Genomic DNA, 13,669 nt, shown 5'->3' with positions numbered 1-13,669 from the left:
AAACAACTTCACAATATTGATTTTGAACTTAATCTCTGAAAAATGACGTTTCGGTACATCGCATACGTTCGTAAAAATGCAATATGAAATGAAGAAAATATCAGTGAAATACAAAACGTCCGCATCAAGAAAGGCTTGAGCAAACATAGAAACATTCACTGGCGGAGGAGGAACGATTGGTTACCCAGATATCCGGATGTTCTTGCGTGCCCGTTGTTCTCAGGCAAAAAAGCACCGGAAGTAACTTTGTTCCACAGGCACCATAAATGTGCAAAACCCAGTCGCGTCCATGATGTCCTTCATGTTCTCAAGCAAACAGAAAAATATTGTAAGTTTCAAAAGGAGGGCCACAATTTGCCCATCTTCCAAAAAGCGGGCAAGTAAAAAGTGCCGTGGGGAGAAGTTCCTTGCGATTTCTTCTCCGGAATTTTCAAAGCGCGCCTGCAGGACATTCTACTGAATCTTAAAATATTTTACGATTGAAATTCAACTGATTCCATGTGAAGAATACTGAGCATTGCAAGTTTTTCTAAGGGGACCACATTGCAATCAAGCAAGTTCTGAGTGAAACTGGAACCCGTCTTACTGTTCACATATTCCAGCTCAACGCAGAAACGTCTCAATAGAAGTAAACAAACATGCCTCTCTTTTCTTCACCTTCAAGCTTGTCGTTAGCACTACTGCCTTGTATGTAGAGAGTCGAGCCCATCTGGTGAAAGTAAATGTATTGTTGCCGCTGCCTCTTATGGTTCACAGATGAAGAAAGATGCCCCGGGTCAGTTTTTTTAGTCGCTATTTTATTCCGAGCCGCCGCGGTCCCTCACTGGTGATGGCGTTCTGCTGCTGACCCGAAAGACACGAGTTCGGTCCCAGCCGCGACGGTCAGATTTTGATGGAGGCAAAATGCTAAAGGTCCTTGTACTCTGTAATGTCCTAGCACGTTAAAAACCTCCAGTTGGTAGAAATCGTCCGAAACTCTCCACTAAAGGGTCCCTCGTAACCGAACTCTCTTTGAGACTTTAAAACCTATACACAAATTATTATATTAGGTCTAAAGGCGCCCCAATCAATAGCATGCTCCAGGTTTTTCGCAGGCGCTTCTTTTCAGCCTATTTACCAAATGCAGCCCGTACAGTTAACAATGGCAGGCCCCCCCACCCTCACCAAGATTTTCTAAAATATTACATTCAAAGTGTCGGCTTAGCATAATTTCACTGTTGCAATCTGTTTGTATGTACTTTTTACACGTGTCTTCAAACCCTGTAAATAGTTGCCTGTGCTGTCAAGGGTGAGATGGCCTCGTCAGGCGGGAAACAGCCTTTAACCTACTCACACAGGACAGAATTTTTTGTAAATTTTGTCCCAAATAAAAAACTTACTTACTTAGTGTGAGGAAATAATTTAGAGCGGAGTTTACGTGTGCAATAAGGCAGCTCGAGCCGGGTTTGCTTCTTTTTTTTTATTTTCAGCTCATATCTACCTTTGGATATGTTCAAATTTTTGTCGCATTTTATAATGCTTCGTTGCTTATTACTTTGTTTAGGATGCTTTCTGAGGCATGTTCTCTCCCATCTTATCTTAATAAGTTGTAGGACGTTCGGCAAGTCATACATGCGTTTTATGCCAAAAATTATCGGCTTTATAAATTTTTACGTGCTCTTGGTTTGGTTATCTCTTCTAGGTAAGCTCATGTATGAAGAAAACGGATCCTCGGGGAATTAGTACGATATTTTCTTGAAAAACAACGCGAACGTGGGCAAGGACTCAAGGAAAAGACACAGATGGGCGCTGTTCTGTAAGACACACAGCGCCCGCCTGTGTCTCTTCCTTCAGTCCGCGTCGATGGTCGTGCTTTTCTTTTATTGCGAAAGCAATACTACTTGCACTTTCACGCCTTTGCCGTGCCGCGGCCGGTGACCACCACTGACCTTCATTTGACCTTTATTGCATTACATTGGATTAGATTGGCTTAGATTGGATTGTATTGGACTAGACTGGATTAGATTACATTAGATTAGATTACATTTGATTGGATTGGATAGGAGTGGATTGGATTGCATTGGAGTGGATTGGATTAGATTGAAGTGGATTGAATTGGATTGGAGATTCGATTACTTTGGATTGGATTGGATTGGATAGGAGTGGATTGGATTGCATTGGAGTGGATTGGATTAGATTGGAGTGAACTGAATTGGATTGGAATGGATTGGATGGGATTGGTTTGGATTCGAGTTGATTCAATTGGATTGGAATGGATTGCATTGGATTGGTTTGGATTGCATTGGATTGGATTGCATTGGATTGAATTGGATTGTATAACCGATGCATCACCACAAGTCTAACCACAAGCACCACCACCAGCTACACTACCAGCTGTACCATGGTGTACGTACTGATATTGCTTTCGCAATCACCGGGCTTAACCAAGCTAAGCCACAGATTTTTATGCCCATGTATCAATTTTCAGGTACCGTCGTCCATAAGTAGCGTTTGAAGCCTTGTGCCTGTACATTCTGCAGTTGGCGAATAAGCCTTCTTGTGTTGGTTTCTCTTTCCTGCAAAGGCAATGAGCCGTTGCAAGCGAAAATTTTCTTCTTTTTACTATATGCGGGAAAGAAACATCGTGCACATGGTGTACTACTGCAGAGTAGAAAGCGCTACAGCCCAGTTCAACATACCAACCAAAAGGCAACTTCTTCTAAATGGCTACCTCGGGCCAATGCCACTGACCTATTGTCATTATGTTGCAGTAACGGCCCTGCGCCTGCCGGCATTCTGGAATGGCACAAATAAAGGGCAATTTTATTCACCGCGATGTAGGCGCCGAAGTTAGGCGACTTTTTTGGTGAGCGATGTGCTTTGAGGTGCATTTCATACTGCTGGTTTTGGTTGTATATTGCTATAATACACTGCACATCTCGGTCTGCTGAAACAGATTGTTAATAGCCTAGAAATTTCTCAGCAGGTTGCAGCAGCTGTCCGAAAGTGCTAAAATGCACGTCATAAAAACACAAAAGAGTTCTGTCTCAAAATATGCTGGCTGTTTTCGTTGAGTAATAAGCGCGGGCAGGGGATTTCACACCAATGCTGCTGTCAATGAGTCACGAGCCAGCCACTTCGTTTGAAGCTAGTTGCCGTTTGCAACTAGCTGTTTTTGCAGACTAAATCAGGAAAAATAATAAAACCTAGATAGAGGAATGAAAGTTATATATAGTGGAGAGAATCTTGTTTTAAGTAAAATGAACAGCTTTTTCATGGGTACGAACACTGAACGACAAGGGAAATCTATGGGTGGTAAGAAATGTTCTCTTCTTGCAATTACATTGCAGACAGGTTCCTGTTGTGGACAAAGCCAATATAATATGACTCGCCTGCCTGAGTTCGTCGCCTTTGTGCTCCTGTGTGCAGTCGCACTTGCTGACCAGTACACCAAGGATTTTTACGATGTAAGAAGCACGTGCTTTTCCACTGTACATATTCGCCTGTTCGCCGTAGTGTTTTACAGTGCACTAAATCGATTGGTCGGTGGTCCGAGCTCAGGAAAGCATATTTTTGTTCAATTGTTTACGTTGAGAATTCGGCACAGGCGCATATATACAAGGTACGAACAACAAAAGTGAATTTACGCTGGAGTTAATAGCGCAGGATGTCCCTTATTGCCAATTGTCAGTTTTTTAAGCTATTACAAACAGTACAATTTAGCTTCAAAAATTTTTATGATCCAGATTTTGCAATTAGGGCTAAATTTCTGGTCAGAATTCTGCGAATGGACCTCAGAATAGACAAAATCACCTGCTTTATTTTTTATTTACTTCATAAATTATTTTCAAAAAATGGTGAAACAAAACGTAAGAAAAGGAGATGTGACCATTCGTCTGTTCCAACTACAACGTCATTCTTCTCAAAAGGATTGAACAATTATTCTTCTAGCTACCTCTTGAGATCTTGCCGGAGTGATGACAGCGATGCAGGTTATTATAGCGAACTCTAAATTCACGCGCCGCTGCTGCTCGATGAAGGCGCATAAAAAAGTCTGGCGCAACGGTTCTTTTTTGCGGACATACAGGACGCGGCATAAAGGAGCCTTTACTCGGCGCTGAACCTGCATGTGTGACCGCCATAAGGCATGCATAATTCAAACCTATAAAAATTTGTGCCCGACTACTTAGACATTTACCCTGTCCGTGCAAGCAACGCCTCTGAGCGCAGATACAGATGGCACTTTTCCTCTCTAATAAATACGAACATTATGACCTTATGACTCATTCACAGCAGTGGCCTTTGTTGTAGAATAAGAAACCGATTTCCTGTTGCTATTCGTCCTTTGGGCTCTTGCAGTACTTTATTTGCAATAAAGGATTGCTCACCACCATAACCACACTGAAACTTTTCTCATAAGATAAAAGGTTTTTGTACTTACTTCTCAGGTCTTCTGTTTAGAGTTATTTTTGGCCCTGTGAGAACAGGAAATTGGTTTCAAGTATTATCTGCTATTTCCGAAGCGTTTAGAGTGGATTGCAAAAAACACATTTTTAAGCCTTTGTTTGGCGAATAACACTGTCACCAACATAATGGCCAAGAAGCCGATCAGAGATCCAAAGGGTCTGGATTGACGGTCAGTAAATGAAACTAACGCTGCTTTGTTAATTACCAGACATTCTTCCTGCACCGGTCGACAATAGTGGTTTAAATATTGCCATAATATAAGCCTTTACACTGTTCATAAGCAGAAAAATAAGGGCAGCAGGATTATGAGACGTTTAAGACTCAATTAAAAAAGAAAAGAAGTAAGTTTGCGCTCTTTTTGTGTTTTCCTGGTGGTCCCAACTCAGGGTGTCCTGAAAAGTTTACCTTTGACTACGCAGGAATCTCAGTTCAGGCCAGTTTTGATGTATGAATGCTACCGGACTGGAGTCACTCTTGAACCCGACGTCACGGTGAACTTTACCATTCTTTGGGACGGCACTGATCCCAGTAGTGACAAGGCTAATGGCACGACGTGGTATGCACCAAACGGAACAGTGAACCAATATTCCACATAAGTGTTTTTGAACTCTGGAGACGCCTTCTCGTAATGCTGCTCTCAATGCGGGTGAATATCAGGTACACCTTTCTCGGTTCATTGAAAGTTTTAGAGGGCTGACAATACGGTATATATTAACCACTAATAGGAATCCAGCTGTTCCAGCGTACATATGCTAGGTGAAGAAACGGCTTAACCTGAACTATATATATGCCTGCACAAAGAAAAAATTCTAAAATATATACCTGCCATCGAGGCTGATTACACTTCCCATAGTTGTTTTCTATGAATGTGTTCTCTAGAGATAGGTTTACATATTTTACCTCAAGCACCTCAGCACTGCAGAATTATTCCCTTGTTAGACCTGTATTGTGATGCTCATACGTGTCCGCAACGTTCATTTCCTTAATCGTGAATTGTTGTTTCAAGCACTCAGGCCTGACAATTCTGTTCCCAGCATCGGCATCGACGTGGGTGGTAAGAATGGTGGGGTGAAATGTCAAGTTGCTTTGAAATGTCAAGCCAGTGAACTCTCTAGATAAGGGGAATCTATGTTCCTTTAATGCGAACTGATAATGACCGAAGTTGGAAGCGTGGCTTGAGGTTGCTTTATAATTCTTTTTTGCAGAGGAAAATTTGTTTCTGAATACGACGAGCAAACGTCTTCGATCCAAATAAGCTCACCCGGTATGTAGACGCAGTTCTATTCCGAGCTTCTGTGAGCTGTTTTTTTTTGTAGAAAGTTGTCATGGCGTAATGTTCAGAGACAGATGTTTATAATTACAAACTTAGTTTACTGAAAAGGTCTTTAAAAGGTCTCAGTTGCATATGTATCTTTTCTACTGCGTGGTAATGTGCCACTGTTTGCGATTTTGTTGTGCGTTATGAACTGCGAGTGATCTTTTACCTAAGACGTGCCACGAACAGGTTCCACAAAGGCCCCTGCCAAATTTTACAGATATGATCTCTAAAAACACTGGTTGGAGATGTGATAAGCATTTATGAGCTGAGAGAAACAAGGCTAAATGCTGACTTCAAATATTTGAGGTGAATTGGTGTAATATGTCTCCGACTATTCGCTATTATCACCAAATCTGTCAAGCATTATTTCCCTGTTTTTTCGAGTGAACCCACTAGATAAGGAAAGCGTGAGCTATAGTATAACCAGATGTGCAGGAGAGGAGACACCCTTTATCACTGGTGAAGAAAACAACACTAAACTGCATGATAAAACAAAGCTACCGGTGCGACGGCATAGCCATACAGGGCACAATTCAGCGGTACTCCAAACTACCCTCGAGTACTCTTTGCTGCAACAGAGCAGCTATCGCAGTGGTTTTACAAGTTACGCAGTTCTGTGCTAGCCGCCATACAAGAGACAGCACTGTTCACTGTGCAGGCTGCACACGCGCGGGCTAAATGTGCAATGATCCTGAGGAGACTCCCGCAAAAAAAACCGCTCTATACCCGTACGGTCCGACTAAACAGTAAGACGGTATTCTAACTGAATGCTGCCCCAATGGCGGGGCTGCTGATGCCGTAGCGATTAACTCCGCGTACAGCTACTAGGCGATAGATAAAACGCTGTTTTTCAGTTCGAAAGGCGGCGCTCCTGGAAGACACACTCCATGAATATTCCGGCTGGTTGTGTGCGCCACCTGAACAGCAACATGCTCGTACATGCTCCGACTCCGAAACATGCGCCGACTCAGCACCTCCTCCGGTGCCATTCGCACAGCCGTTATTTAGCCGCCTCCGAGATAACGCATTTTTTCACCGCCCTCTCTCAACTTAGAACTGTGCCTGGCATAAACAGATGCGTTGTACCCGGGTGCACCCTCTCACAACTCTCGATGGCAATGGCGATGTCTCATGACAGGCAAGATTAGTGCTTGAGTAGTGGGCCCGTCAATTATAATGGGGAATAAAGAATACATATTAATATATATGCGGCAACTTACTCACACTGTTCAATAGACTATACGACTTGACTTGAGGAATTCTATTTCAATAAATTTATAGTTTCTACCAGTAGCTGCGAGGGCGCATAGTGCAAGTACAGCACTAATAAAAGACAAACAATACACACCTAAAGAAGGGAGAAATCGATAAGGGAGGATTGTGGTGTTCTCAATGCGGATGTGGCGCCTGAGAACGGCAATTTTCATCACCTGGGCCAGCGTTCCGTAGGCGACAGTAGTTTTTAGCTACTAAAGAAAAAAAATATTTTCTACACCTCAAACTGACTTATTTAAACGTCTTCCGAATTTTGCGCGCACGGACAAAAAGGAAGCTGAACGCATCGTCCCACCAGCGTGTATAAAGATCGAGAAAATGATTGAACCATAGCGTGATTGAAAAGGTTAAGAACGCGATCATTATAAATTTTATTCGTTTTCGCATGTTAATAGCTTGGGAATGAACTGTGTGGATAAAAAAGTTCGCTGGTGATTGCACCCGTTGCAATGCGAATGATCTGTGGTAGATGTTTCACATTCTGCTTTTGAAATTCCAGCATTTGCTGTTGATGCGGCCGCCAGGTGTCGGTGTGCAAGTGTGTGTATTTGTCTTGAAAGGGTACAAGTGCTTTAAAAATATATTTGCACACATATGAATGTTTTGTAGTTGAACGAGTTCGCGGTTAGTGACCACAGGGCTTTTCGTTGGGTGCGACCGGCCACATATTTCGGCTTTCGCCTCCAGAATACGAGCACGCTTGACTGAAAAGCGTACCACATCGGCGGCTTCCATGCACTCCCGTTTCGTTCAATCGTTCAATATATGCCATATCGTCACTGATGGTTTGATTATATGCGCGGTAGCAGCAAGTGAGCAGACACACGGGTTGGCGCTTTATTCAGCCAATCCAGATATTTTCCTCGGTAACGTTTGGGGTCACTTCGCATCATTTTGTTCCACAACGTGAAACTGATCATCGTGACGTGTGGGATTGGAAACTGTGCTATTAATATTAGGTCGCTACATGTGCATGCAATCTAATACCACGATTTGTCGAGTGAATGGCAAAGCAGTACACTTGACTTGTCCTTAATCACGTTGGCGATTTTCTGTAATGTTTCGTTCTGAGATATAATAAACAAATCACAGAAATGCTCTGTAACGTTGAAGGGGAAATTGTGTAGCACTTCAAAAAAGCTTAAACCAAATGGGACTTGTTATACGGAAAGAAAGAAGTGTCTCCATTACTGATTGTGTAAGTAAGGGCGAGGAATTTCTAGAATACACAGTCAACAATGGGAATGGAAAAGAATAAAATCTATATTGGCCAGAAGCGTAACAAACGTCGAGATTATCAGCAACCTGATCTTCATCATAATCGAATGTATCAAAATTAGAGGGGTAATTTAATCCCTGCCTTGAGGGTATGACGCGCCAGCGTTGATTGGTTGATTCACATATATATGTGGAATTGGCCATTGTTTTACGGGTCACACCTCACACAGCGAATATATAATGAATATATACTACATAGCGCATACATAATTACAAAGCGAGTGCAGCGAAGTAGTGGGAGATTAAGTGACCACTGCATAACCAATTTAAACTACTTTCCTTCGTTTTCAGATGTGGAGGAGCATTTTATTGAGTACATTAAGCCGTACAATGGTTTGGCATACTACCTGAACATAAGTAAGTACCAACTATTATAGTAGCCTTGAGCATAATAAGTGCACATCCCAAGCGAATTAGGGCATAAGGGCTTGCTCTTGAGCTGTGTTCTTGACCATCCAGGGCACACAAGCAGCTACGATTATACAGATAAGGAAGACACATGTGAGCACGTAATAAGATTTTTTGTTGCTCTGGTAATGCTCCAAAGACGCACAAACTCAAACATTGACGCGCTGAAGCTTTTCTTCTTCGCAAAAAATGTGAACTTGAGCTTCGAAAGAGAACTGAATTTAGCAAAATGTTTTTTACCTAATAATAACTATTTTAGCTTAGCCGTGGATACGAAAGCTATTAAAATCGTCACCTAAAGAAACTCCAATTTATAACACTGATCTGAGGGTGACAGGCAATATCACTATGTGTGAATTGGTTTTCGCCCTTGCGGGTAGGTCTCATAAAATAAACCACTTCGCTTGGTGAAATCTCCCTTTTACGTCCGAGCAGCTCATGTCTCTGGAGGGCAGAATGGGAGGGACAGCCAGTGGTTTCATGAGTCTATGCCTTAATGCAGTCTCATGAGTGAGTGAATTAATTAAAATGCGTGTGGCGTCACAAGATGACGTTGTCGATTACCGCTTCTAGTTGGTACTAGAGTGAAGCACGCAGTAACTCGAGAGTTGTCCACGACAAACGTGGCTATTTGTCGCGTCGACACCGAATGGTCAGGAAACGGGTATGCTGAGACGAAGTTGTCCACTTCCCTGCGGCCCCAGCTATAAATTTTGAGCTAGCCGGCAGATGGGCGGCGAGCGTTAATCAAGTGGTAGACGGCGAAAATGGTACGTCACCAACGATTTACCTTTTCAAGAAAATATAGTATTATTTTATGCGTAATATTTTTCAACTGAAAAGGAGCCTTGTGTTGAAAAATGAGATGAGCCTTACTACTTTGTATTTTGCAGAAGTGAATTAAGGTTAAGGGCAGCATTTCTATCTCTGCGAGATTTGCAATGTAATCCTCCGGCAAAAGCCTCAGTTCATTGGAAATCTTCCGCGGATATACACCACGGCCCCTGTCATAATCCGTGGGCGCCATCGAGAAGTTAAACCCCACCTACCATGATCCCTACATAAGCATTTTCAGGAATCCGCGAAAATAACTGAAAGAAAAAGCGGTATTAAGATTCAGGATGAACATTTCTCCTGCATCTGTCGATTGTTATTTGAGTGCAAACATATAGGTTTTATGTATGGCCGAGCACAATTCCTTCAAAATCTATCTGTAAGCATATAAACATAAAAAGGAGAGATTTCAAGGAAACTCCTAAAAGGCCGCTCGTAACCGGGAAAGTATAGCCCTGATACCGGTAAATAAAGTTCCACTTTCTCTTTCGCAGCCATCTCAAGCCAAAACGACCGCGTTGTCTACAAGCTGTACGACGTAGATCCTACCTGCGGCAACGCCGCAGCAGTGCTTCCTCAGTTGGACCCGCAGGGAGAAGTGGGATTCATCTTTTCCAGGGACGTTCCTGAGCCGACTGAAAGCTGCGAGAAAGAATCGCTCTGCGCGCCACAGTAGAGATGAGCTGCGCGGGCATCAGAGGAACTCTTGCTTTGGAAATAAAATTTGAATGCTCCTCGACAAGGCTTGTTTTGGCTGCTTTTTGGAAACTGAGTATAATATGATTCGAATACCTTTTATGTCAACTCAAAAGCAATCATGTAGGGATTCAAGAATTTCCACTTGTGTCGTAACCGCTGCAAATACATTTCGAATACTTTGGAAATCATTATATTTCAGTACGTCTACTTAAAAAATAGAGACCAGTATTAGAGAAAAATTGCCCATTTGGGAATGCAAATAACAGTTAAAAGAAGATACTACTGTCGCAGAAATAATAGAAATTAGAACTTCATGTTTATTGACGACAAGAAGTAAAATGCTTGTTGATTTAGAAATGAACATGCTTGTTGACTTACACTATCTTATTTCAAGCTATTCTGCATCAGTGATCTAGGCGGGGTCTTATTATTTTTCGGCATCTGGTGGGTGGCCTCAAATTACAGAATGCAATTAGAGGAGAGTTTTTAGAAGCCAGTCACGACTGTTAAAAAAATAGGCTTGGGCGGAACAAAGGTGCGGACAGTAAAGCGATACCTCAGAAAACGCATGTCAACATCCACTGAGTTCGTCAGTGAGTTTACATTTTAATCAGGCGCCGTGAAGTACACACCTTCACTTCTTCATATCCATGCACTCCTTGCAATAAAGTCCAAGGCAACCAGAATATTGAGCTATATCTCTACATAAGTGTGAAAGGCATAAAAAATTATGAAGCAGGAGTTTGAAGGAGTTTATGAATTATGAAGGAGTTTGTTCCGTTAACACAAATCTTGAACGGCATGGTTTGGAGAGTCGATTACTGGACACGTTCGGCTCTTGCGATTCATGCGGCCGCAGATGAGGCACCAAGAGCGTGGACTCAATGTATTCTCTTTTACTGTAGAATCAAATATTAAAATTACAACGCGCTGGCATATGCATAAGAGTTGCTTGGATGAAGGGCACATGCGAAGTAGTAGCTCCTGTTTGTTTTGGTTTCTGTGTCAGGACGTGCATAAAATAGTCAATATATGAGCCTTGCAATTCTTTCAGGTACTTGCGGGACCGGAAATTCTTTTACCGCGCGTAGTTTTGACCTTGAAACAATTTGAAGTTCCTTCCCTTTGTACGTAAATGCGTGGAATTTACCGTAGAAGGTAAGTTTAAAACACACAACTCTCCTTCAGAATTAATGCGCTATAATTTTTAAAGGCAAATGCACGACGAAAAGATGGGAAACTGAATGAATTTTTGGTGCAACATGATTGAGTTTGGAACGTACAGCATGGAGACAACGTCGAAGTTGTACGAGCCATAACATAACTATGACGGCTAGCAGAGTAAGATTTTTAGGAAAACATTTCCTGAGGCATCGTTGAGAGTAGAACAAGAAAAAAAAAGGCAGGTTACTTCAAGCCTACCATAAAAAAATTAACCCTATGCTTGCCCCGAATTTATCTTACAATAAAGTTTTCTGTATTTTCAACTCGATCGCCAATGAACGCAATGAACGTCGACGGCCTATTGCCTAAGCGCCGCGTTTCTGTGCACAACCGTGTAAATGCCTTCAGCTTAAATCTTTCTCTCACCTCTCTTACGTACCGACCCGGGCTATGCGACGAGGCGAAACCCACACTAGTATTGCTAACGCAATAAAAGAAACATATGTGGCGTGATGCCTGGCAAAGTTAAGAACAAGAGAAATGCATGATAACGTCACCTTCCGGTTGGATGCCTCCAGCAAGAATCTATTGGTTATTATAGTCGGCTACAGCATCAAATGGAGCTAGTTCAGTAATCCCGCCGCCATGGCTCTGTGGTTATGGCGCTCGGCTGCTGACCCACAAGAAACCCGGCCGTGGTCGAACTTCGATGAAGGCGAAATTGTAGAGGCCTGTGTACTGCGCGATCTCAGTGCCTGTCAAAGAGCCCCAGGTAAATTGGTAAATTTGTTTTTGAGGGAGGGAAATGGCTCAGTATTTGTCTCACATATCTCGGCGGACACCTGAACCGCACCGTCAGAGAAGAAAGGAAGGTGGGAGTGAAAGAAGAACGAGAGAAAGAGGTGCTATAGGTGAGGTCTCCGGAATAATTTCAACCACCTGGGGTTCTTGAACGGGCGGTGACATTGCACAGCGTACGGATGCCTTTGCGTTCCGCCTCCATGGAAACGCGGCTGCCGCGGCCTGGTATGAACAGGAGTACTCCGGCTGAGTAGTGCGCTTTGACCACTGAGCCACCACGGCGAGCTAACGACCCTCAGGTGGTCGAAGTTTCCGCAGCGCTTCACTACGGTGTCCCTCAGAGCCTGAGTCTCTTTAAGATGTTAAACCACCATAAACCTAAACCTAAGCATCGTGACGGACGTAGGATGCGCCTCACAGCTAATATGCACGCATAGTAGCGCATATGCACGCGTGTGTTCTTCGCGCTGTGATGTGGGAAAAAACCATGCGAACATCGCCGTCATAGTGTCGAAGCACATTTGGAAACCCCACTGAACGCCATCGTCCTTTCATCGTCACGTCATGCGCCTGGCTTCCCAAAATATTTCCCGTCACAATTTTTCGTTACGGCTCCATCGAAACGAGGCCGCTGCTGAGATGTATAAGCAGGAGAGATGGATAAAAAACAGATGTCCTTATTAGGAAATGTATTAGGAAGGCACTAGGCCTACCGATGGGAACCTCGACGGAGTGACTGCTTGGGTTATGGGTACATAACAAAAGGATAGAACTAGTGGAGGGCTGACGTGGTGTCTCAGTGGTTATGGCGCTCGCCTGCTGACCCGAAATTTCCTGGTTTTGTCCCGGCCGTGGCGGTCGAATTTCGACAGAAGTGAAACTATAGAGGCCCGTATACTGCGTGGTATCAGAAATTAGGCACAATATTTTTTACTGACAGTGCTGAGCGTCTGACAAGGCAAAAAAAAACTATCCAATTAGTCTGGACGCGTTTCTGCAGGGGAGCTGCACCACTAGAGGAGCATACACATCAAAATTCTTTGATAAGGTTGACTAAACAGTTTGGCAGACACATTTAGGACTGCTTGCGTGCAGGCAATGCGAAAGCATTATTGAACGGGCGTGAACTGACACACACACGCACACACACACACACGCACACGCACACGCACACACACACACACACACACGCACGCACGCACGCACGCACACACGCACACACGCACACACGCACATGCACACGCGCACACGCGCACACGCGCACGCACGCACACACACACACACACACACACACACGCGCGCGCGCGCACGCACACGCACACGCACACGCACACGCACGCACGCACGCACGCACACACGCACACACGCACACGCACTTGCACACGCGTACACGCACACACGCACGCACGCACACACACACACACACACACACACACACGTGTGTCA

General features: G+C 43.6%; 1 pseudogene; it reads left to right on the top strand.

The window, feature by feature from the left end:
- The first annotated feature begins 3,339 nt into the window (after positions 1–3,339).
- Positions 3,340–10,235, top strand: LOC149328746 (uncharacterized; annotated as a pseudogene).
- Positions 10,236–13,669: the final 3,434 nt, after the last annotated feature.

This window comes from Amblyomma mixtum, chromosome 9 (genome assembly GCF_055824585.1).
Source record: "Amblyomma mixtum isolate Tamu chromosome 9, ASM5582458v1, whole genome shotgun sequence".
Classification (NCBI taxonomy): domain Eukaryota; kingdom Metazoa; phylum Arthropoda; class Arachnida; order Ixodida; family Ixodidae; genus Amblyomma; species Amblyomma mixtum.
Note: the sequence above shows the minus strand (reverse complement) of the source record. Positions and strands in the feature narration are given on the sequence as shown.